Genomic DNA, 24,805 nt, shown 5'->3' with positions numbered 1-24,805 from the left:
TGGAATGGTTGCTGTTTGTGTCTCTGCCTGTTCCCATTTCTGTTTGTTGGTTTTTATCTCTTGCAGATTCCAAAGGCCTGTGTGCCCGTTGTGTGTTTACCTGTGTGTCTCTCATTTCGGACATGCAGCAGATGGCCTGACCTTGTATTATTTTTATATATATATATATATATATATATATATATATATATATATATATATATATATATATATATATATATATATATATATATATATATATATATTATAAAACGTGTCAGCCAAACTTCTATAAGGTTTTAGTCTTGTTTTAATCCACAAAAAGAAAACAAGAAGTATAGTCTTTGAACAAATTGATTTAGGTCAATAAGTATTGGAAATGGCTGTGTTACACATAAATTGTGAAAATAGCAAAAGATCTGTAAGTTCAATACATTGCCACATTGGATGAAAGGAATTTTTCAAACATGAGGTTTCACCCAACTGCAAATACTTCTCATCTAAGGATTGTACATTACACACAAATAAAGTGGTAACAGTCGAATCAATGTTCATTACTCAAAGAAAGCCAAAAACAAAAACGTTCAACTTCTGTGGCTTTATTTTTCAGAACTTGCTGACTTACAGAAGTGCAATGAACATATACACAAATATGAGTGATGGATGAAGAACATATATGCTCAACTTGACCTTGTTTGCCAGTGCAATTAAGATGCATATTATTTCGAAACAGACATCATACAACCCCAATCTATCTTTAACTTGACCAAACAATGTAATAAAATAAAGATTCTTGAGGTACGGTAAGGTAGGTTGTAAGTTATACCAGAGTTATACATACTTGAAAGTATGAAACAAACATGTTCTTAAATATTTGTAACAAAATAAATAAGACCACCCTGTTAATACTGTAAACACTGTAGAAAATTCAATAAATTAAAACATTAAAAGGAGAATTTAATATGAATCAAAGGGGGGCTGTCTCACAACAAGAACAAACAGAATATCACAATCAGATATCTGTATCTGTATTAATAGCAGTAAAAGCTTACTGTACAGGAAAAATTAGCCTACTGACCTTGATTTATTTTCAGAAAAGCGCTTTGCTCTAAAATGGCTCTTGCTCTGCTTCGACGGGCACGAGTGAGGTCACCTGTAATGCTAAACACTCTCTCAGCAAATGCTTGAGATGCTGGCATGGCCAGAAGATCTAAGGGAATAGGTTTTAGGCTTGGATAAACAGAATCTCCCTGTGCAGCTCAAAATTCAAACACAGTCTCTTTGTTTGTAGGCTGTGACAGCTGATCCTTGAATATCTTTATTTCCTCCTTGACACATGGCTTTGAGTAGCTAGACCTGAATGGCCGGCTTGCTTCTGACAAGAATTTGAATCTGGGCCGCTTTCTTTTTCGTCCCTCTTTTGATTCCTTTTCTTCCTCCTCTGGCTCCTTATCTTCAACTTCCTCCTCTTCCATTTTTTATTAATTATAAGTATCTCATAGCCATCATTGTTGTCCATCGTTCTTGTAGTTTGTTTTGCTGGTCTGCCCCCCACCTCTTTTTCTCCTTTGTGTATTCAATTCAATTCAATTCAATTTTATTTATATAGCGTCTAATACAACAAAAGTTGTCTCTAGACGCTTTCCAGAGACCCATACCCAGAACATGACCCCCGAGCAGTTATTACATAAACAATGGCAGGTAAAAACTCCCCTAGTGGGAGAAAAACCTTAAGCCAAACAGTGGCAAGGAAAAACTCCCCTTTAGGAGGGAATAAACCTTGAGCAGGACCTGGCTCATAAGGGGGGACCCTCCTGCCGAGGGCCAGACTGGTGGGTCAGGGACGGCAACAGCACAGCAGGCAGGTGGAAGCAGCAACGGGATGACCAGGGGTGGGGACCGCAGACCAGCATGCAGCTCCCGAAGCTCCGGCCCAATCATGAAGTCCCAAGTGTATGTTTGCAGGCCGGAGCTTCAGGAGCTGCATGCTGACCTGCAGTCCCTCCCTCTGATCATCTCACTGCTTGCTTCTACCTGTCTGTATGGATGTCTGGTAGATGCCTTGTTGAGCCGCATTTTGTAATAACGGTGCATTTTGTAATATACTGCCCCATTTTGTAATACATTTTGTTAGTGCATTTTGAGAAGATTATTATAAAATGCACTTGCAATTTTTTTATTTTCTAGGAAATGTAATAACATGGCACATTATGTAATAATACCTATTATTGTTGTTTGTTTAACAATGAATTTATACAAGAGTGACTTTTGTTGTTTTTTTATGCAATTTCCCTTAGAGCTATGTAGCCCAATAAATCTATGTATAATACTCCATATATAACTTTAGTTGCCTATTTGAAGTTTGGAATTATATAGGCCAATAACAAACAAATAAACTATGCCTAAGAATTGTTATTACATAATGCACCATGTTATTACATTTTCTAGAGAATAAAAAAGTTGGAAGTGCATTTTCTAATAATCTTCTCAAAATGGAATAACTTATTACATAATGCGGCAAAATTAATTACAAAATGCGTTCAGGTAGTTTATTACAAAATGCAGTAGTTTATTACACAATGCGGCTTTATTACAAAATGAAAACACAAAGTTATTACATTTTGGACGTTTATTACAAAATGCACCGTTATTACAAAATGCGGCAAAACATGCCTGCTAACATCCTCACCTGCAGACTCTACCCTCTGACCACCTCAGTGTCTCTCCTTTCTCTGTTCTTTATTCTCTCTGTCTGTTCTCTCTTTTCCTGCTCTGCCGAGCTGGTCTCCGGCTGGAGGGGCCCCCCTTATGATCCAGGTCCTGGTCCAGGTTTCCAAGGGGAGTTTTTCCTTGCCACTGTTTGGCTTAAGGTTTTTCTCCCACTAGGGGAGTTTTTACCTGCCACTGTTTATGTTATGTTTATGTAATAATTGCTCGGGGGTCATGTTCTGGGTCTCTGGAAAGCACTTAGAGACAACTTCTGTTGTAATAGACACTATATAAATAAATTGAATTTAATTACTTTAGCATGGTTAACTGATGAGTCTACTGGACTATGGTCTAATTGGTGGAACAGGACCTCTAACTCACTGAGCCTCGCCTCCAATCCTATGAATAAACTACACTTCAGACACTTACCGTCTTCGCTAAAGGAGGCAGAAGAATAGCTAAACATTTCACACACTGAGCAGCAAGGGGGGGAAACGGTTGGAGAAGAGGAGGCCATGCTAAGAGGCTAACAGACAGAAAGTGTACCGTGATTGGTGACAATGAAAGTTATGGAAGAGAAAAATGTGCGAGTGTTGAATTAAATACAGAAGTTTACCAGATATAGTATTATTCTACCAGAAAACAATCTAAGTTTGGACAAAAAAAAGTCTGGAGGAATCAGAGCCTGTAACACCGTGTAACGGCAGCAGACTTCAAACAACAGGAAGTGAGGTAATACCGAAGCAATACGTTACCTAATCAGGATCAGGAGCCTCAGCCTCCTCAGGAACCTCCTTCAGCATGTGCTGGGGTGGTTTTAAGCTGAGTGCAAAGCGGTGGAGATGAGTTTCCTCCGCAGGGTGGCTGGACGCTCCCTTGGAGATAGGGTGAGAAGCTCTGTGAGTCAGGAGGAGCTCGGAGTCGAGCCGCTGCTCCTTCACATTGAGAGGAGTCAGCTGAGGTGACTTGGGCATCTGTATCGGATCCTCCTGGACGCCTCCCTAGGGAGGTGTTCCAGGCATGTCCCACCGGGAGGAGACCCCGAGGAAGACCCAGGACACGCTGGAGAGACTGTCTCTCAACTGGCCTGGGAATGCCTCGGAGTTGCCCCGGAAGAGCTGGAGGAAGTGTCTGGGGTGAGGGACGTCTGGGCATCTGCTTAGACTGCTGCCCCTGCGACCCATTTCAGGAAAAGCGGAAGAAGATGGATGGATGGATGGATGGATGGATGGATGGATGGATGGATGGATGGATAGATGTCTGAGCTCGTCAATCATAAGATGATGACAGCCTCTTAGACCCAGGGTCCCTCTAGAGTTGTCCCAGGTATATCCATAAAGATTTTGATGTAATTATGATGTAAATGTCACAGTTTGACACTAGTATATACTGTAGCATCTCAGTCCTGACAGCCACGAGGGATAAAACAGGCTGTATTTGTGTACATACAAATGCACATTTACAACAATTATTTGCATAACAACAAATCATGGATTCAACTTGATGACATGATGACAAGAGCAGTTGAGGCTGAGAGGTTGCTTGATTTCTTGACTCTTATTGTTTTGTGCTGTTCTTGGGGTATTTTTGTTGTGAATCCATGTGATTCATTGGTAGCATCCCAAAAGTTTTGAGGGATCACATGGGACTTGAGAGTGCTGATGGAAAGCTGAAAGAGCAAATACTCAGCAAATCTAAGGCCAGCAGAAGCACCTGCCTTCAATTACATTTGTAAGCAGTGCAGCAAACCAGTCTAAGGTGGTTGTCAATACTTGCACTCATGTTCGTACTTAGGTGATGGACACTTTTAGCGTTAGGTTACAGTGCGACAGACTGCCTCCCGCTTTGCCTGCGAGTACTTTTAAATTGTGACAGATAGCAGTTTTGTCTTCATCATTTAAGTGTCAGCCTCATCTCTTTCAAGGTAACTCACACCTTCTGCGTCAGCTGAATGGATCTCATGTTACTGCAGAGAAACACCGCTGACAGGACAACAGTGACGTAGATGTGATGATAATGATCAACAGACTTTATCTCAGTGTTCATTTTTACAGTGTTCTACAATGAAAAGGCCTCAGCAGAATTCATGTCAAAATGACCTGTCACAGTGGTAAAAGCTGTCGACTGTCATCTCAACAAATATTTCCAAATATTCAAGATAATGATGCAAATGCCAGATAAAACAGGTGCGGGTCCCTCTGATGTACAGCAGTCTAATGCTTTATTTATTGCTTTTCCACTACACTTTGACTATCTAGATGAAGAAAACAGTAACAAACTTAAGAAGAGAAAATGTACTGTATGTTTACTGGGCAGCACGGTGGCTTAGTGGTTAGCACTGTTGCTTGCGTGGGTTTCCTCCGGGTACTCCGGTTTCCTCCCACAGTCCAAAAACATGCGTGGTAGGTTAATTGGTGATCCTAAATTGCCCGTAGGTGTGAGTGTGAGTGTGTCTGGTTGTTTGTGTATATGTGGCCCTGCGAAGGGTGTACCTGTTTACTGGGTGAAATTCAAATCTTTGTTCTTAATATCTAGAATTCACATGAATAAGGTCAACCAAACTGCAAAGGTCCTACAAAGTGTAGTTACCAAAACTTGTTACGGCCAGCACATTTCTATACATTGATAATGATAACACATTAGAAAAAATATATAATTTTCTACTGTATCAGATGTCAGACATTACATATGTCATGTTTGTCATACATTGTTAATAAAAAACAGCAAAAAAAGAAAAACATGCACCAAAGCTGCAAGCAGTGATGAACGGGCCCTCGCACCCTTGTGCATGTTCAGGTGTGCTGCAGTGGAAGCGCTTGTATGACTTGCATGTAGATTCTTCAGGCCTGGACATTTAGCGGATGACACCACCCACGACATTCTATATCAAACCATTCAAAGGTTATGGCAGAAAGTAGGAACTATCAGATATCGACCAATCAGATGAAAGGGCGGGGCTAATTCATGCCAGTGAAGGTCAAGTTCTCAAAACCGAGTCCGATGACACCACCCACGACTCTCTATGTCAAACCATTTAAAAGTTATAGCAGAAAATAGGGACTATCAAATATCAACCAATCAGAAGAAGGGGCGGGGCTAAGTTGCACCAATTATGTCCAAGGACTCAAAACCGAGTCCGATGACACCACCCACGACTCTTTATGTCAAACCATTCAAAAGTTATGGCAGAAAGTAGGAACTATCAAATATGGAGCAATCAGATAAAGGGGGGGGGGGGCACTTTTTGGCGTCTATCGTCACCACGTTAACGCTTTTGACTGAGAAAAGTAATGCCCTTCGTCGCAGGATCGAGACGCACATTTTGATGTATAACACAGCTGGGTGCACGTTACGGTTCGGGCCGCATTAACGGCCAAAGAAATGGCATACATTGTGCCAAAATTACACGATTAATTCAAAATGGCCGACTTCCTGTTCGGTTTCGGCCATGGCGCCAAGAGACTTTTCTTTAAGTTGCGACATACCGATTTTCGTGTATGTACGTCAAACCGTATTGTGGGGCTTGATGCACAAAGTTTTCTAGGGGGCGCTGTTGAGCCATTAGGCCCCACCCATTAATGCAAACCATGAAATATCAAGTTTTTCACTAGGCCTGGCTTGCGTGCAAAATTTGGTGACTTTTGGGGCACGTTTAGGGGGGCAAAAAGGCCCTCATTTCGTCGGAAGAAGGAAAAAAACGAGAAAGATTCCTACAGGTACAATAGGGCCTTCGCACTGTCAGTACTCGGGCCCTAATTAGCCACGCATTCCTGGTATCCTTCATTGTCATGAATTGACATTTCCACTCAAATATTTTGCTGGTACAAATATTCACCAGAGTCAAAATGTGGGTTTCTCCACCATTGAAAATAGATCCTAACTGATAAAACCTGCCTTGATGTTTGAATAAGTTATTAAATCCGCAGTATAGACCAGATGACGAATTTAAAAACTAAAAGGCTCTCGTTTGTTAGCTCATCGAGACCCAAGCCACATAACGCATAGGAACAAGCATCCTGGATCAGGTCTTAGCATGTTAAAAATTAGAAGCCATATATTATGCACAAGAATGATTCCTTGATGCCAAAATACTCTTAAGATAATAAAAAGAAGTTTGAATTGATTTTCGTTGTCAAACTTGTCTGTTAAAGCGATATGTTTGTCTTGTCACTTTCTGACCCGTCGGTGCATTTCCAAAGTCGAAAATGGCTACAAAACTAATATTTGGCTCCCTAACGTGTGACTGAAACCATCAAACAGACAAGATCAATTTAGGAGCACCACGGGTTGCCTATACAGCTCTGATTAATATTCATAGCCAAAGTCATAAACAAACAGCAGAAGCAGAAGCATTTGATCTGACTGCTGGAGCCCTGCAATACTTTGTCTTAGTTTGCCTTCATGTTTGCTTCAGTAATCATTCTCACGTATTCTCCCATATAAATAAGGACAAGCAACTATTGGCAGACACATTTATAGTTCAGGTTTACTAAGGGTTTTTCACGAGGAAGACATTGGTTCACTTTTTATGAAGACCACGGAAAGTGGCATATATACATAGCCTATATATATATATATATATATATATATATATATATATATATATATATATATATAGTCAGCACGGTGGCTTACTGATTAGCACTGTTGCCTCACAGCAAGAAGGAGGTCAATTAATGATTCAGCAGACCCCCATGACCCTGCAAAGGATAAAGCGGGTATAGAAAATGTGTATATATATATATATATATATATATATATATATATATATATATATATATATATATATACCATGGTCTGTGTGAATACTTGATTATGATTGGCTGGTGTACATTATAAGTGATAATCTGATAATCTACACCTAGAAAACAAATTCGGTCAAATTGCCTGATATCTTTAATATCATTGCGCTGGATCAACTGCCAGGTGGTAACCACGGCAACAGAGATTCAGAGAAGAAGAGCCGGCTACCGCAGGACGGCGACATGAGTGATTTTGTAATTTCTTTTAATTTATTTGGTGAATTTAACAATTTTGATGACTGGGATGCAGAAGAGGAGAGAAAAGAAAATAGCCTGTTGCTAAGTCGTATCTACGGTCCGTCCTAGTTACTGGAGAAGTCAACACTGTGTCCATTGCATAAGGACCTTACGGGACGGTAGTGATTGTTCTAGGTATTTGTCAAACCCTCAGGTGTTACCAAGGAAACTGAGTTATGGCTTGTTAAAAAACGTTGTACTTTACCAGGTTCCAACGGCTGCAGACGAGAGATTAAATAGTCTGCTCAGCCACTCAGCTGTGGCTTGTTATAAAACTAATGATTTCAACTGAAAACACATTAAAGCATGAATAACTGATTTAATATTTATGTTTTTTGGTAAGTGACCGTGGTATAAGCGGGATAATGCTCTTCGAGGTGGACATTAACATAGATACAGTATATGGACTTCGCGGAGGCAAACCGTCCTTCGCGTTGGACGGTCACGCCCCTGCGTCGTCCATATATTTATGTTAATGTGACATCATCGGGCATTATCCCTACATACATATATATATATATGCACTTTTTGTAAAAGTGATCAAAATGCAAATAATCACTCTTTACAGACCAATCCACTCGTAGAGTGTTTGTTCAGTGACTGTCTCTCCAAGAGCATGTAAAGCTTCGGGTTTTTCCTTGAAAATCATCTAAATGAGACATCTCGGTGGAGAAAACTGCTTATCTAAGGGGCAACTGATTAAAGCTCTGAAGTCTCTACTTGTTTAGAATTCAAGCAGAGGAGCTGCATGGACCCTATTGTCTTTCTTCTAAAACTGGAGTGGTACTGTAGTAATCAAGCTTTAAACATTACCACGAGGACAACTGTCTGAGCAGTGATTTCACAGACCCTTCTCACACAAGCCTCGTCCTCCAGCTTGTCCTCTGGGTGAAAGAGTGAGGATTTTTCCCAGCCAGCTGAGAGATTTAATATTTCCCGCATGTCCTTGGTCAGTTTCTGGAGCTCCCTCCCAGAGGAATGTCAAGTTTACATTTTTGCAATTACCTCAAAAAGGGTTAGGACTTTTAATCTAATAATATATCTGCATCTGTTCTTCCTAAATTGTTGAAATGTTATTTAGGGCCGAGCACTAACAGTGCGAAGGCCCTATTGTATCTGTAGAATTTATTTTTTTCTCGTTTTTATTTTTCCGATGAAATGACGGCCTTTTTGGCCCCTAAATTTTGCACGCCTGCCAGGCCTGGCGAAAAATTTGATATTTAATGGTTTGCATTAATGGGCGTGGCCTAATGGCTCAACAGCGCCCCCTAGAAAACTTTGTGCCTCAAGCCCCACAATACGGTTTGACGTACATGCACAAAAGTCGGTACTCACCTGTATCATGTCGCAACTTAAAGAAAAGTGTCTTAGCACCATGGCCGAAACCGAATAGGAAGTCGGCCATTTTGAATTAATCGTGTAATTTTGGCACAATTTATGCCATTTCTTCGGCCGTTATTGCGGCCCGAACCGTAACGTGCACCCGGATGTGTTATACATCAAAATGTGTTTCTCGATCCTGCGGCGATGGGCATTACTTTTCTCAGTCAAAAGCGTTACCGTGGTGACGATAGACGCCAAAAAGCGTGCCCACCCTTCTTCTGATTGGTCGATATTTGATAGTTCCTACTTTCTGCCATAACTTTTGAATGGTTTGTGATAAAGATGGTTTTGAGTACTTGACCTACATTGGCATGAATTAGCCCTGCCCCTTCTTCCGATTGGTCGATATTTGATAGATCCTACTTTCTGCCATAACTTTTGAATGGTTTGATATAGAGAGTTGTGGGTGGTGTCATCCGCTAAATGTCCAGGCCTGAATTATCTACATGCAAGTCATACAAGCTTCTACTGCAGCCTGAACGTGCACAAGGGTGCGAGGGCCCGTTCATCGCTGCTTGCAGCTTTAATTGTAAGAAAACTTAATAAAAGTCACCAAAACTGCTAAGCCTGCAAACTAAAGTCTGCAGTGTTGAACTTTCTTTTTTTACATTCTTCACATTGGTTTTGTATAACCGTTTTTAACCTCTTAAAAATAGGCATCCTATGGACTTTTCATGTTATCAGTTAAGTTTTGCAATTAAGTTTTGCATCACATTTTACCTAGTCAGAGTTGGAAAACCTTGAAAAACCGATAACTGGTCTCATGAAAGAACTTACTGTGATCTTGATTCTTGGGGTTGGTGAAGTCAGATAAACCAATATGTCTTATTTGTAGGTGAACATAGCGTGAGAATGGTTAGTGAGCAGCAGCCAAGTCTAATGATCATGAAACTCAGTCATGGCAGCTGCTGGACTGATGATGAAAAAGCCAAAAAAGAGGGAGGAGAAGTGGGTGGGGAATCTGACAACATGATAATTGAGCCGTTAGGAAAAAATCCTCCTTCAGTGTTACAATCTGTGACAGCTTTCTTCAAGCATTTTTTTCTATCCTAAAAAAAAGTTAGCCCCACCCCACAAAACACACACACGCACACACACACACACACACACACGCGCGCGCGCGCGCGCGCGCGCGCGCACACACACACACACACACACACACACACACACACACACACACACACTGTTATAAGCTAACACAATGTTAATTACTCGCAAGAGCGCGGTCTTGAAAGTGACATCACGTCAGGCACTAGGTTGAAAATAGGGTGAAAGAAATCAGAGAGACCGGAGAAAAGGCAGACTTATTAGCTGAAAATAACTCATAATAGATTTAAAAAGTTAAATAGACATTTTCAAAATATGTATTGTCAGCTAACGTTACGTACATATCAGAAGCTTAAGTTAATTGGGGCCGGTGCCCAATCAGTGTTGCCAATTTGAGTGGCCCAGCTGTATCCCTCCATGAGCAAGCTTGCAGCCATTGTCCTGACGGTTCCCATCACAAGTCTGAACTGTTAAAGGGACTTTTCAACAATGAACAAGGTAAGACATTTAGGTTGCTTTCAGACCTGTGCCCAGTTTGTTTTGTTCCGATTCAGGGGCTAAATCGATACAGTTGTTTTGTTTTTTGTTTGTGGGGTTTGTGTTCACAAGGCAACCGTCTGTAGCGGTTCAAAGCTGTTAACAAATGCCATGCGTGAACCAACTGTTCTTTCATTGGTCAGAAATTGTGCCCAATAAAGCAAAGCGGAAGCTTTATATGAATATGATCCAGGAATGTTCCTCACTTTTCCTACCCAAAAGCCCCTGTAGTCAGGTGAAGAGAACATCTTAAATCAGGCCAGGAAAAAGGCAGTAACAACCACAAAGGCCAAACGTACCATTTTCACGTACCATCCAGTCACCCACTCATTTTTCCACCCTAACTCTATCGACTCATGTTTCCTTTAAACATCTGTGGCATATGGTGAGGTACCCACCATTTCATGTCCGATTTAATGCTGTTTTGTCAATTAATACACACAGCTTTAACTCCTAGCTCACTCACCATCTTAGGAAATGCCACTGTGCTGTCACTCCAAAGCGGAAGTGGCGCCGCTGAGGAGCTCTATTTCAAGTATCCACCAGGGAGGCGATGCAGGGAGAGCATCCCATGGTGGGGTGGAGGGTCTGGGTTAACATGTCTATAGATAATATTGAAAACTAAATTACCTTAATTTTTCTTAAGACGTTACATTTCATCAGTATTAATATTCCATTTGCTTGCGATGTTTTAATGTGAATAAAGTATGGGTACATGGGATTTGCAAATCATTGGATTCTGTTTTATTCACATTTGAATTTACATTTTTATGGGACTGCTTATTGAATGTTTTCAATACAGAAATAATTATAATTTCCATGTTACAATGCCCAATAATGTAAAATCTTTTAAGCTTTTAAACCAGATTAGAAGTTTAATCCACTCTTTTCTTTCTTTATTTCAGCTAACAACTTTATCTACCGAATTCCAGGTAGCTTGAACATTTTTTTCGGGAAGCATTTCCGTCAAGCAAAGAAGCAAGATGAAGAGAACATGTTGAATTGTGTGAATTCGTGTGAAATTGTTTTTTTTAAATTTTTCTGTTTGATGATGTTGTGCAAATTGAAAGAGACAATTTGTCTTTTATTATTCATACTTTTTTTTGATCCAAAAGAAATCTACAATCGAAAGAAAGATTCTGTTGACATGTTCAAAGCAGAATATTGTCTCTGCCAAAGCGAGTGCGGAATAAGAGGAGAGAGGGAGCGGTAAAGCCAGACCGAGAGAAAGACAGAGACACAAATTAGATTTGTATCAGTGTGGCTACTGAGATAAATGCACGGAGCATTTTGTATCCTATTTGGTATGAAATTACTTTTCTTAACTAAAGGATGTGTGCTTTCCTGTCCAGCTTCTTTCAGAGGAGGTGATTAAGATGGAAGTGAGATTTGCCATAGGGAGGAAAGCAGAGTTTTTTTTTCAACTCATTGAGTAAATTGACTTGTGTGGATTGACAGAGCAAGGAAGCTCAACTGTTTTATAATAACCCAATTACATTGAAAAAAATACTTGGGTTTTTTGCTTTTGTAGTCCCTTAAGAAAAAAAGTCAGACAATCTTTGCAACGTGTGCCTGTAGTGAAGACTTTCAATACCACACCGACTACTAGTTGTCAAATAAATTTGGTAGTGATTAAAGGGGATTCCTTTAGTCTCAGTCTGTTTTGGATGTTTACTGCAGTACAAACACCCAAAAAAACAATGTTTATTCTAACTTAAGCTCCCACTTCAAATTCACAAAGTCCAAATCATTTTGTCCACACCTAAGGGTTGATGCAGCAGAAGTGAACTCAGTTTCCATCGTTAATTCCCAATTAATTCCTATTTCACACACATGATTAATTGTTTGCCTAGTGAATGTAACTAGTGTTTGTACTATACTGTTGTTACTTTCCTTAAACAACAGTCTCTGATAATGAGTCAGTTTATATAGCCTCTCGTCTAGCACTAAAGTTAAAGGGAAAGTTCCGTTTTTTACAACCTGGACCTTATTTCTGGCATTTTTTATGGTGGTATACTCACCCAGGCAAGTTTGGTGTCATTTGGAGTCCTTCGGAAGATATTAGGAGTTTTGTGCGAGCCGCTTCTCCATATAATTGTAGCGCATGGGGGCACAGCGGGACACAGACGATGCAGCGTCTAAATAACACATTATTGCTGCGAAACTCATTCATTTCTTTTATGAATCACTACATCTGCTTCTCGGCATCTTCCAGGACCTGCATGACGTCATCTCTGTGTGCGCATCCCGGACAGGTACAGCTAGACTTTGCTAACGTATACTCTGGTTGGTTGACTTTATTTATAAAGCACTTTAAGAACAGTGGCCGCTGTCCAAAGTGCTGAGGATAAGAAATAGAACAGATAAAGTACATACAAATACAAGCCACAAATTAAAAAAAAATACACCTTTTAACTAATGACGCAGGATGTGGACATCAGCGAAAGAGCGACCCTGACGGCGGCGACACGATCAAATACGTCACAGCAGCTTTGCTCCAACCCTCCTACTTTTGCTCCAGGTGCTGAATTCTTATGGAAAAGAAACCAGGCCAAGTTTAGTAGAGCCGTGCTGAGATGAGTAGAGCAGAGTAGGTACTAGTGGAAAAGTGCCGTAAGAGACGCATCTCATTGTGGTTCCTAAACCACGCTTTGCACCAGCTGAAGATGAGACAGGGACATATATATATATATATATATATACATATATATATATATATATATATATATGTATATATATATATATACATATATATATATATATATATATATATATATATATATATATATATATGTATATATATATATATATATATATATATATATATATATATATATATATATAAAATTACTGTGGCATATGATACGCCTTATGAGAACTTATCGTACTTGTCGTACTTTGGCGTACTGGTCAATTGCAGACTGTGAGCATGAAGTCACAAACTGAATGTCAACATGCCAGCATTTAGTATCCTGATGGCTGTGAGATAAAAACTGTCCTTGAATGTAATTGGCTTCACTTTTAAGGAACTGAAATGTCTGTCCGAAGGCAGACATTCCACAGGTCAGTGTCAAGGATGTGATGGATCCTGAATAATCCTCTCAATTTTTTTGAGACAGTGTGATTTTTGCAGTTCTTTAAGAGAGGGAAGAGGGCAGCTGACAGTCACTCGGCAGCCTGTATGACCCTGAGAAAAGCTCTTTTCTTCATGCTGCTGTGCAGCTAGAGAACCATACACAGAGGCAGTAGCTCAGCACACTTTCCACTGTGCAGCGGTAGAAGACACCACCAGTCTCTCAGGGATGTTATCATTCCTGAGAACTCTCAAGAAATAGACTCTTTTCTGAGCCTTCTTAGTAAGCTCAACAGTGTGGGCTCCCATGTCAGGTCTTCCCTGATGCTGACCTCCAGGAAGCAGAAGTCTGTAACCCTCTCCACACAGTCTGTTGTGCTGTCTGACTTCTTTCTTAAAGTCCACAACCAATTCTCTTGTTTTTGCAGTGTTGAGGAGCAGGTTGTTCCTCCTGCCCCACTCTGACAGCCACTTCACTTCATTCCTGTACACTCGTCCCTTCTTAGAGATGAGCCTGTGGTATCATCCGTGAACTTAATGATGGTGTTATTGTGGCAATCAGGGCCCACACTCTGTGTTTGGTCACTCAGAAAGGACTCTAATATAAAGTGTTTGTACTACTGTTTGTACTAGTTTGTGTACCAGTCTGTGGGGGAGAATGGTATTGAAAGCAGAGTTTAAGTCAATGAGGAGCATCCAGGCGTAGCTACCCTGCTGCTCCAGGTGGGACAGGACAGCATGGAGAACAGTGGCCACTGCATTCTCAGTGGACCTATTACCTCTGTGGGCAAACTGATATGGGTCGAACCCAGGGGAGATAAATGATTGGTTGCGGTTTCTAATGAGTTTTTTATAGCACTTCATCATCATTGGATGATATAGGCCTGTAGTCACTGACACTAGTGATGGTCTGTTTCTTTGGATGGGCACTATGACTGAGGACTTCAGGCAGGCAGGGACGGTGGATTGGAATAGAAACTGGTTGAATATCCTGGTGAGGATCCCGGCCAGCTGAGCTACACAGTCCTTCAGCACGTGTCCTGAGATGCCATCAGGGCCTGCTGCCTTCCATAGGTTGACGGCCCACAGTGTGCGCCTCACATCGTGCTCCTCCACCTTGTAGATTTAGTTTCGATTTGTGGATGGTGTCCAGAAGTTCCTGATGATTTAACCTCGAATCAGGCAAATAAGTTGTTGAGCGCCTCTGCTAGTGACACATCTCCTGCAGCTCCAAAACTGGTCTTGCCATTGGTGATCTGCTGGATTCCCCTCCACACCTGCTTGTTGTTATCCAGGTACTCCTCATTCTCCCGCATGTAGTCATAATTGGCCTTCCGGATGCCCTTTAGTTTTGTGTGGGCTGCACTGTAGAGAGCCCTGTCACCAGATCTGAAGGCACTGTTCCTCTCTTTCAGCAGCCTTTGGACCTCCCTGGTCATCCAAAACTTCTGGTTTGGGTAAACCCGTATGTGTTTATCTACTGTAACAGTATCTACGCAATTTTTAAATCAACATCGTACGCTGTCACTGAACACCCCCAGGTCTGAGTGGTCAAAAATGTCCCAATTAGTTCTGTCAAAACAGTCTTGTAACTGCTCAGAGGCCCCGTCTGGATAGATTTTAATGGTGTTTGTGGTGGTAGAAGTAGTTTTCCTTGAATGGTGTGTATGCTGGAATTAAAAGTAGAGATACGTGATCAGATTGGCCAAAGCAAGGCAGCGGTTATGCCCTGTATTCATGTTTAATGTTCATAAAGACTTTGTCCAATGTATTGTTTCCCCATGTGGCGGTGGAATTTGGGGAGCACATAATACCACATGGTCCCTTGCAGCGATGTGCATGGATGTTTGGTCAGTTGACTGAAGTCCGGTAGCCATATTAGTATTAGTATGTGGCACTATTGCCGCTTTTCCACTGGTACCTACTCGGCTCTACCCAACTCAGCTAAGCCCGTCTCAACTCGGCCAAGTTTCTTTTCCATAACAATTCAGCTGGAGCAGAAGTAGGAGGGTTGAAATGAAGCTGCTGTGACGTATTTCATTGTGTGATCTAAACGAAGAAGACAACAACACTAAAGATGTAGAACCTGGAGGAGATGATAGATGTGCTGCTGGGTCTGTGGCTTGTGTTCGATACCAAGTTAAAAAATGAGGGTGAGAGAAGCTTCAAGCGGTAGCGCTTTTTTTTTTTGTTTGTATCGGCGCGGCTTAAAAGTCCGTTGGTAGCCGCGAGCAGCTATGAAGTGACAGAGCTCCTGGTAGATATTGTTTCTTATCGCCCGTCTAGATCCCTTTTTAATTATCTCCTCAGCCACCAGGTTTATGAACATCTGCACCTCAGAGTTGGATCACCAAACAAACTTTTGCGCTGCCATTGCCTGTCGAATAAAATGAACAAGAAGCCGCGAGCCGCTCTTTCGCCGATGTCACATCCTGACTCAGACGTCTGACTCCCAATCCCCCACTTTAGACCCCTAGTGGGTAAGTGCAAAACCGAGTCGAGGCGAGTCGAGTCGGGCTGAGTAGGTACTAGTGTAAAAGCGCCGTATGTAAATAATGGTGATCAGGACCACGGTAAACTCTCTGGGAAGGTATATGGGTCGTCTTTAAACATTCACATAGTCACACAGTCCAAGTCAGGGGAGCAGTGGTTATCCATAGTCACTGAGTTTGCGCACTAGTTGTGGTTTACATACACACACATCTCCACCTCCTCTGCTCTTACCAAAGTCACTGGTCCTGTCCTGGCGCTGTGTGGTGTAACCTTCTAGTTGGATAGCAGAGTCTGGAATCAATGGGTGAAACCAGGTTTCCGTGATCAGTAGAATGCAACTGTTCTTAAAGATGTTGTTTGTTGCCACCTGTAGCAGGTTCATCAGTTTTATTGATGAGGGATCTAGCATTGGTGAGGTGAGGAAAATTATGAGGAGGATTTTACAGGCTACTTCCTTAGCCTAGCTTCCGGGCAAGCCCTGCAACTTTGCACTCCTCCCTCTCCCGATGCCGGCTCCATCGCCTGCCCGTGGGGATTACAATTTACAGCGAGTCAGGACTCCTCACTGGGATGTCATATGAGTGGAGAAACTCTGCTGTGACACTTCTGTTAACTCTGATCTTAAGAAGGTCAAGCCAGCTGTATATGTTTTTGAACGACAGAATGTAGATGAAAGAAGCAATACTATCACACAGATATACAAAACACTGAAACAAAGAGCACCAATCCACTGCATCCTTGCAGGCCTTACTGTGGTTTTAGCTACCCACTTATGATCTGAACTTGTTGATTGCAGTGCATCACTCGTATATTTGCTCTCATATAGCCGAAGGTTGACATATTTGTATAGCCTAAGTAGTGCTAGTCGAAGCCTGTCGCATGCTGCAAGGAGCTGTGATTTTGGTGGATGTCTCTTTACTTGTTAGAGCGCTAACTCAATGTGCCTGACTAAACTGTCAGTTTACAAGAGTGAAGAGTGAATTATTTCTGGTTTGCATGATGAATCTGTAAAGTTAAATTCTACCATCGACCAAACTGTAACAGAGATCATGAATCAAATATGCAATCAACTGTTTGATAGCCATCATTTTTTAACGACGATACAAAGACATTTCTTTCTCACTATTATTTCTTGCTATATTCCCTTTTAATATTCTTTTCCATTCTTTGACATCTTTTTTCAGAAAACAAAACCCTTCAGACTGTGCTGAGGCATGGACAGGAATTGTTGAATATTCCTAAACTGAGACTCATGTGGAGACAGTACTCTCAAAATCACTTCCTCTGAATATGCACTTGTAGCAGTTATTGACTTTCTTACTAAATTGAATTCACTTACTTTTAAATATGTCTTCTATTACAACAAACCATGTCTCTAGGTGCTTTCCAGAGACCCATAACCTGACCCTAGAGCAATTATTACATAAAGAGTTACAGGTATATCAAGAATACAAATTCCAAACACTTTTGCAATTGAAAAAGGAGTTGATGTGCTGACAGAAATTCAAACATTAGTGAGCAAATCATGCATTTCATCACTGTGCCAGGTAAGGCTCCAATGCTTATGAAATTTCAAACCATGATCTTTTTTTTCCTTCTTTTTCCAGGCAGATTGAAAGATATTTTTTTTAAAGAAGCACAGGAATATGGAGCCAAATCAAGGCCAAAAGTTTTGCTAATTTGAAAATAAAATTTGAACCTGAAATTTTTTTTTTACAGTTTCAATTTTATTTTTTTCAGTATCAGATCTTTTTTTCAGTTTCAAATCTTTTTATTTCAGTTTCAAATCTTTTTTTCAGTTTCAAATCTTTTTTTTCAGTTTCACATCTTTTTTTTTCAGTTTCACTTCTTTTTTTTTTCAGTTTCACATTTTTTTTTCAGGTTCAGACTTTTGGCCCCGATCTGGCGTGGGGGGCGTGGCATCAACTGAGAGGGGCGTGGCATCATGAGTGACAGCATTACAGAGAAGGCGGGGGACGTTCCTCAGTCATGTTGCCTTCAGGAAACGTAGGTTGCAGAAGTTATCAGTAGAAGTTTGATTCAACACTGTATACACTATATTCACGTGATTGGCAGTGGAAAAAAAAAAAAAAAAAAAACTGATATTAGTGACACATTTCTGTTTGAAAAGCTGTTTTAACCTGTACTTGGCACCAATCGCAGTATAAAAGCAATAAACTATGCCAGACTGTACAGTTCAACAGCCACACTTTAAAGTTTGACATTTCCCACTTCCACATACTACCAAGTACGGTCTAAAACAGCTTTTTAAACAGAAATGTGTCACTAATATCAGTTTTTTCCACTGCCAATCACGTGAATATGGTGTAAATACAGTGTTGAATCATACTTCTACTGATAACTTCTGAAACCTACGTTTCCTGAAGGCAACATGACTGAGGAACGTCCCCCGCCGTCTCTGTTCTGCTGTCACTCATGATGCCACGCCCCTCTCAGTTGATGCCACGCCCCCCACGCCAGATCGGGGCCAAAAGTCTGAACCTGAAAAAAAAATTTGAAACTGAAAAAAAAAGAAGTGAAACTGAAAACAAAGACGTAAAACTGAAAAAAAAAGATTTGAAACTGAAAAAAAGATTTGAAACTGAAATAAAAAGATTTGAAACTGAAAAAAATATCTGATACTGAAAAAAATAGAATTGAAACTGTAAAAAAGAATTTTCAGGTTAAAATTTTATTTTCAAATTAGCAAAACTTTTGGCCTTGATTTGGCTCCATACAGGAACACTAGGCCAAAGTCAACAGATAGTGTTGGACATAAAACTATGAGATAACTGGTTGTTTGCAAGTAAAAGGTTGATTTGTTTGGTGAACTACTGGGTATTTGAAGTGAAAAATGTTATTTAAGAAATACATAATTAGAAGTATTTTATGTGAACATTTATTCTTAATAATTTTTTTCCACGTGGCAAAAACAAAAGGAGAATTCTTAAAGGAGCATGAGGCTCCTTTTAAGAAATTAGACTCTCTAGCGCCACCCTTCGCCACGACGGCGGCCGGGGGTACTGCAGCCAACAGGCACGGGAGAACGGGGAGAACGCACATGCAGCGTCATGTGACGTCACATCTGCAGCACAGCGCGGGAAATTCGGCCCCCGAATTCCAGCACATTTTGCAGCACACAGTCTGTTCAAGGCAACGGAGAGATACACTAGAGGGCTCATTCTTTTTGGTTTGGAACGCTTCATCTGACATTATTACTAGAAAACTTAAAACGTATAGACATTTTTTTCATAAATCCTGCCAAAAGCTCCTTTAAATGAAAGGTTGCTATCACAAAACTCGAATCTAACGCAAGTGTTGAATTAACCTTTTATTTCTGCATAAATCTAGTGGTTTTGCAGAAGCCACACTTAGCCAACCAGCTGCTGTACTCACAAACAGATGTTTCTGTTGTTACAGAATTCCACAAAATTTGATGATCTGGAATTTTAAGCAGGTTCACGTCAGTAAAATAACATAAATCACAATACCTTGGACTGAAAAAGACAGAGGCAAAAAAACTCAAAATCCTGCCAGTGATATCTTACATTTGGTAGCAGAGAAGTGTGACAAATCAAAGAGAAATGTGGGACTAATGAGCAGAAGAACATAACTGAACACTTCACTCACTGAGAATGAAAACGATGAGTCATATGTCATGGCCTTTGCAGCCAACACATTTCAATCTAAAATGAATAGTTCTTTTAGAGAGCTTTTCCGTCATAAGATCATAGTACTTAATTCTTCCTCATTTTTGTTGTCAAGGAAAGCATCTTCCTCCTTGAGTTCTAATAAACTTGATATTATGCAGGCTCATAGTTGAAAAACACAAGATTCAACTGAACTGGTTAATTAGGTGAAACATCTGACACAGGGCGACCAAGCAGAAGGTTCATTCACACCAGTGCAAAAAATGTAAACTAACCAGTTAAAAAAAACAGACTACTGCAAGTTGTAGACAAAAAAGTAATCTTCATTTCTACATTAATAATGACTCGCTTTTTCAAATTCTTCTACAGCGTCGTTTTATTATACAAGTTCTCTTTTGGAATGGAATAATTAGTTGTGTGTTAAGGACATGAAAGAAAGTGGTTAACTTTCTTAAAGGTGTTAATATTCTCAGGTGAAAGCATCCTGATATAAATAACTTGTTGTTAGAACAGTGTGCCTAGACCACTGCAGTGCTGTGGTAAAGACATATTGTCATTAATAATTTCACAGTCTCTTATTGGAGCCAGCCATGCTGGTTGATTTTAACACTTTTTACCGTTGTTGGGGTAAGGTCAGGACAGCAGTCAGGCCACTCTGTTACCTGTACCCTCCTCGTCTGCAGCCATGCCTTGATGTACACTGAATGTTGTTTTGGATTGTGTTGTTGAAAAATGCATGAAAGACACTGGAAGGCAACATATGCTGCTCTGAAATCTCAAAGTACTTTTTGCCTTAATGCTGCCAACACAAGAGGGAATTATTTTTGCCAACGGCGTGATAAAATCTCATCATAGAACCTGGCATTTGGACTCATTCCTAATAATGTAGATGGTCCTTTTCATCTTTGGAGCATCTAGATCTCATGGCAGACCAGTACGCGGATTCAAATCCGATTCAAGCATTAATTTTAAGGACTTGTGATATGACTCGACTGACGTGAACTGCATTCGAACTAAAATCAGAGGAGTCTGCAGAATCCATTTCATTTTATGTAATATGCCCTGTTTTGACAAGATACAAATTGCATTAAATATTAATTTTGTGCAAGATGTATGTTCCCATATACTGTACCATCGGTTCATGCCATACATGTGTCATGTTCAGCACCAAACTACAGGCACTGAAGAGAGGCCTGGAGAAAGTGCCTTAGAGTGTTGCTTGCTCATGTACTGGTTAAAAGTGCATTTACAAGCATACCATCTGTAAAAGAACCATCAACATGACAATGCCGACAACTTTACAGTACTGTAGTTGTGCTACAATACATTTTTGCTCAGTTTAATCGCAGGGGTAGAGGAGTAGACTGATTAACTCAGGTTCAAATTTACCTTCATCTCATAACCTGATGATGTTAAATAAGGCTAGCTACTCTGTTGGTTGCCGATGGCACCAGCTACAAAATGCATGCTGTTTGCTTCTCAGTTAAACCTCCCATAAGGCAATTTTTGTTTCTCTGCAAGTTGCTTTGTACAAAAAAAAAGGCCTGTCAAGGACTATAAATAATGTTCCTAATTTTGCTAGCAGGTAAGCATAAGGTTTAGTAAACATTTCCATGAGTGATATGATTTTTAAATATGATGCATGCTTAGGGGGCTCAGTTTCTAAAGAGAATTTCTCCATTTAAAAAGCTTATACCTGTTTTATTTGGATTCGGCTCGACTCTACTTCGATCAATTGATGAACACTGATGATGACAAAGTTTGGTTACGCCACAACACTGTCACATGTTACCAACTTTCCCCAAAAGGAAAATCTGATCCAACTGCAATTTGTGTGGGAGAGGTGGCCCATCAGCCACTGAAGCTTAACGCCAGCTGGGGAATCTCAGCCAAGGAATTTTAGGAGTGTAATCTTGTGGTTTGGATCAGTTAAGGCAACACGTTTATAAAGTGACGTTTATTAAAGCGTTAAAAGGCTGGAAGCGTCCAACTGAGATGGTTAAGGCAAAAGAAAATGCCAAATTCATCCTTCAGATGTTGTTAAAAGGAAGCCTCTGCAGAAAGGTTTTTAGGGTTATTACATTACAAGTTTTGACAGAAATGTAATGCAATATAGGGGCTCGATGGGAGCAGAATTTCTGTATTTGCACACAGTCAGGATGCACATATTGAACAGCCAACGGTTCATTTGCAGTGTTGGTGGGTTACACATAACTAAAAGTAAAATCAATATTTTCAACAAAAAAAAAAAGTATTTTGTCAGAACAAAGAGTGTATATTAGAAAGATATGTCTAATGTTAATGTGCAACGGTAGTCCAAAAAGCAGTTCCATTGCCCTGAAAACCAGAGATTACTGCAGAGTGCATTAGAATACATGTCACTGCAGTGTACTCTGCCTCCGCTGGGAAATCAAGGAAATGCCATCGGGAAAATCATCTCCTGTCCGGCATTTTTCTTAGAATATGTTGTGTGACACTCCATTAGAAAGAGGAGTACTGTGTCTGTTTCCCAGTACATATGGACTCCAGACTTTTGAGTCAGACTCATCTTCAGGTACATGCCAATCTGCTTTAGTCTTTGATGTTCCATTATTTTTAAGCTATACTCTTGCATTTTCTGTCAGACCCTGGATCATGTCTTCTGACATGAACAGCTGGAAGAACTCCAGTGGTGTGTGTGGAGGGAAACACCATTGGTGACATTTGGACTGGAGAAATCAGTATAGCATTGGGACTAAAAATCCTTTTTCAGCCAGCAATGTCCTCATCAGGTGGACAATCAGTGGGTGCCTCATTCTCTTTGCACACTTGACCTGCACTTTCATCCACCTCCTCATCACCTGAATCACTGGTGTCTGACTCCATCTCAAAGTTGCACATGCCAGTTTGAATTTAAAGTCAACAGAATTTTTATAATTCAAAAAAATGAATCGCAATTATGTGATCAAATGCACTGAAGTCAAACTGCTGTCTGGCTAGTCTAATGTACTCTCACATTCTGAAAAGGAACCTCCCCCCAGACCAGTTACATCCAAACTCCGAAGCATTCACACTTGTACCTGAACCTGGAACAACCATCTTCAACAACAGGTGTCGGCCTTTGAGATATTTAAGCAAACGGAAAAAAACAACCACAGATTAAAATACTGCTACTAAAAGTACTGAAATACCACAATAAGAATTAATATATTCATTGAGACTGACTTAAATCTGAACCAATTTTTAAAATTAAACATTTAAAAATTGTGACTCAAATACATGCTTTTAGTAGGTTTGAGTAACTATTTTGAGTAACATTTGAGACGTGCACTGCTCCCTTGTAATGTGCACATGTCATTTTTAATTGCCATCCTCACCCATCCATCCATCCATTCTCCACTGCTTATCTGGAACCGGGTCGCGGGGGCAGCAGCCTCAACAGAGATGCACAGACTTCCCTCACACTTTCCCCAATTCTTCCGAGGGGAGTCCGAGGCGTTCCCAGGCCTGCCGAGAGACATAGTCTCTCCAGCGTGTCCTGGGTCTTCCCTGGGGCCTCCTCCCGGAGGGACATGCCTGGAACTCGTGCGTCCAGGAGGATCCGGTACAGATGTCCAAGCCACCTCAGCTGACTCCTCTCAATGTGAAGGAGCAGCGGCTCGACTCCGAGCTCCTCCCGGGTGACCGAACTCCTCACCCTATCTCTAAGGGAGCGTCCAGCTACCCTGCGGAGGAAACTCATCTCTAAGGGAGCGTCCAGCCACCCTGCGGAGGAAACTCATCTCGGCCGCTTGTATCCGTATTCGGTCACTACCCAAAGTTCATGACCATAGGTGAGGGTAGGTGCGTAGATTGACCGGTAAATCGAGAGATTTGCCTTTCGACTCAGCTCCTTCTTTACCACGACAGTCCAGTACACCAACTGCATAACTGCAGACGCTGCACCGATCCGGGTGGGTGGAGAAGTCCAGAGAAGGCCGGAGAAGGCACGCCACCCTTTCCCGGTGGAGAACCATGGCCTTGGTTTTGGAGGTGCTGATTCTCATCCCTGCCGCGTCGCACTCGGCCTCAAACCGCCCCAGCACATGCTGAAGGTCCCGGTCCGATGAAGCCAACAGGACAACGTCATCCACAAAAAGCAGAGATGAAATCCTGAGGTTCCCAAACCAGATACCCCTGGCTGCGCCTAGAAATCCTGGCCATCATCACCCAATGTTGTAAAATTACAACAAAGTTAAAAAGAGCCAGGATGATGTTCAAGCAAAAATAACAGAATTAGATACATTTTTCACTGCAATCGAGGAAAAAGCCAGCGTCCCGCCGGAGGATAACTTACCAGCTACCTCTATAAATGCAACTGCATTGACCCACCGCCAGGGACCAGTAGGAGACCTCTCCTTTGCAGGGTGAGTGTGGCCAGTCACAATGTTAGCTTACATGGCCACGATAGCAGTTCTCTATAGTGACTGTGCGTGGGTGTGTGTGCATGTGTGTGCATTTTTATTTATTTATTTATTTATTTATTTATTTATTTATTTATTTATTTATTTATTTATTTATTTATTTATTCATTACGGATCCCCATTAGTCCTCACTGCAGTGAAGACTATTATTCCTGGGGTCCAACATTGCACACATAAAACAATAAAATACAATCCTTACAATTAAAACGTAACTAAATCTAAATGAAAATGATCTGAGATGTAACAGAATTGAACCCTTAAATTGTTGAAACCACCAGAACCAAACAACAAAACATATTCCATTTTACACACTCAGAATTTCAGAATAAACCAAGAATTTCAGAATAAACCAACTAACTAAAACTGACTTCCTTGCTAAGTACTGCTTTTCTTAATTTATTTTTGAATCTAGCTTTATTGTTTATCATGGTTAAATGTGGTGGAAGCTTATTC

The sequence above is a fragment of the Cololabis saira genome, chromosome 2 (genome assembly GCF_033807715.1).
Source record: "Cololabis saira isolate AMF1-May2022 chromosome 2, fColSai1.1, whole genome shotgun sequence".
Taxonomy (NCBI): domain Eukaryota; kingdom Metazoa; phylum Chordata; class Actinopteri; order Beloniformes; family Belonidae; genus Cololabis; species Cololabis saira.
Note: the sequence above shows the minus strand (reverse complement) of the source record.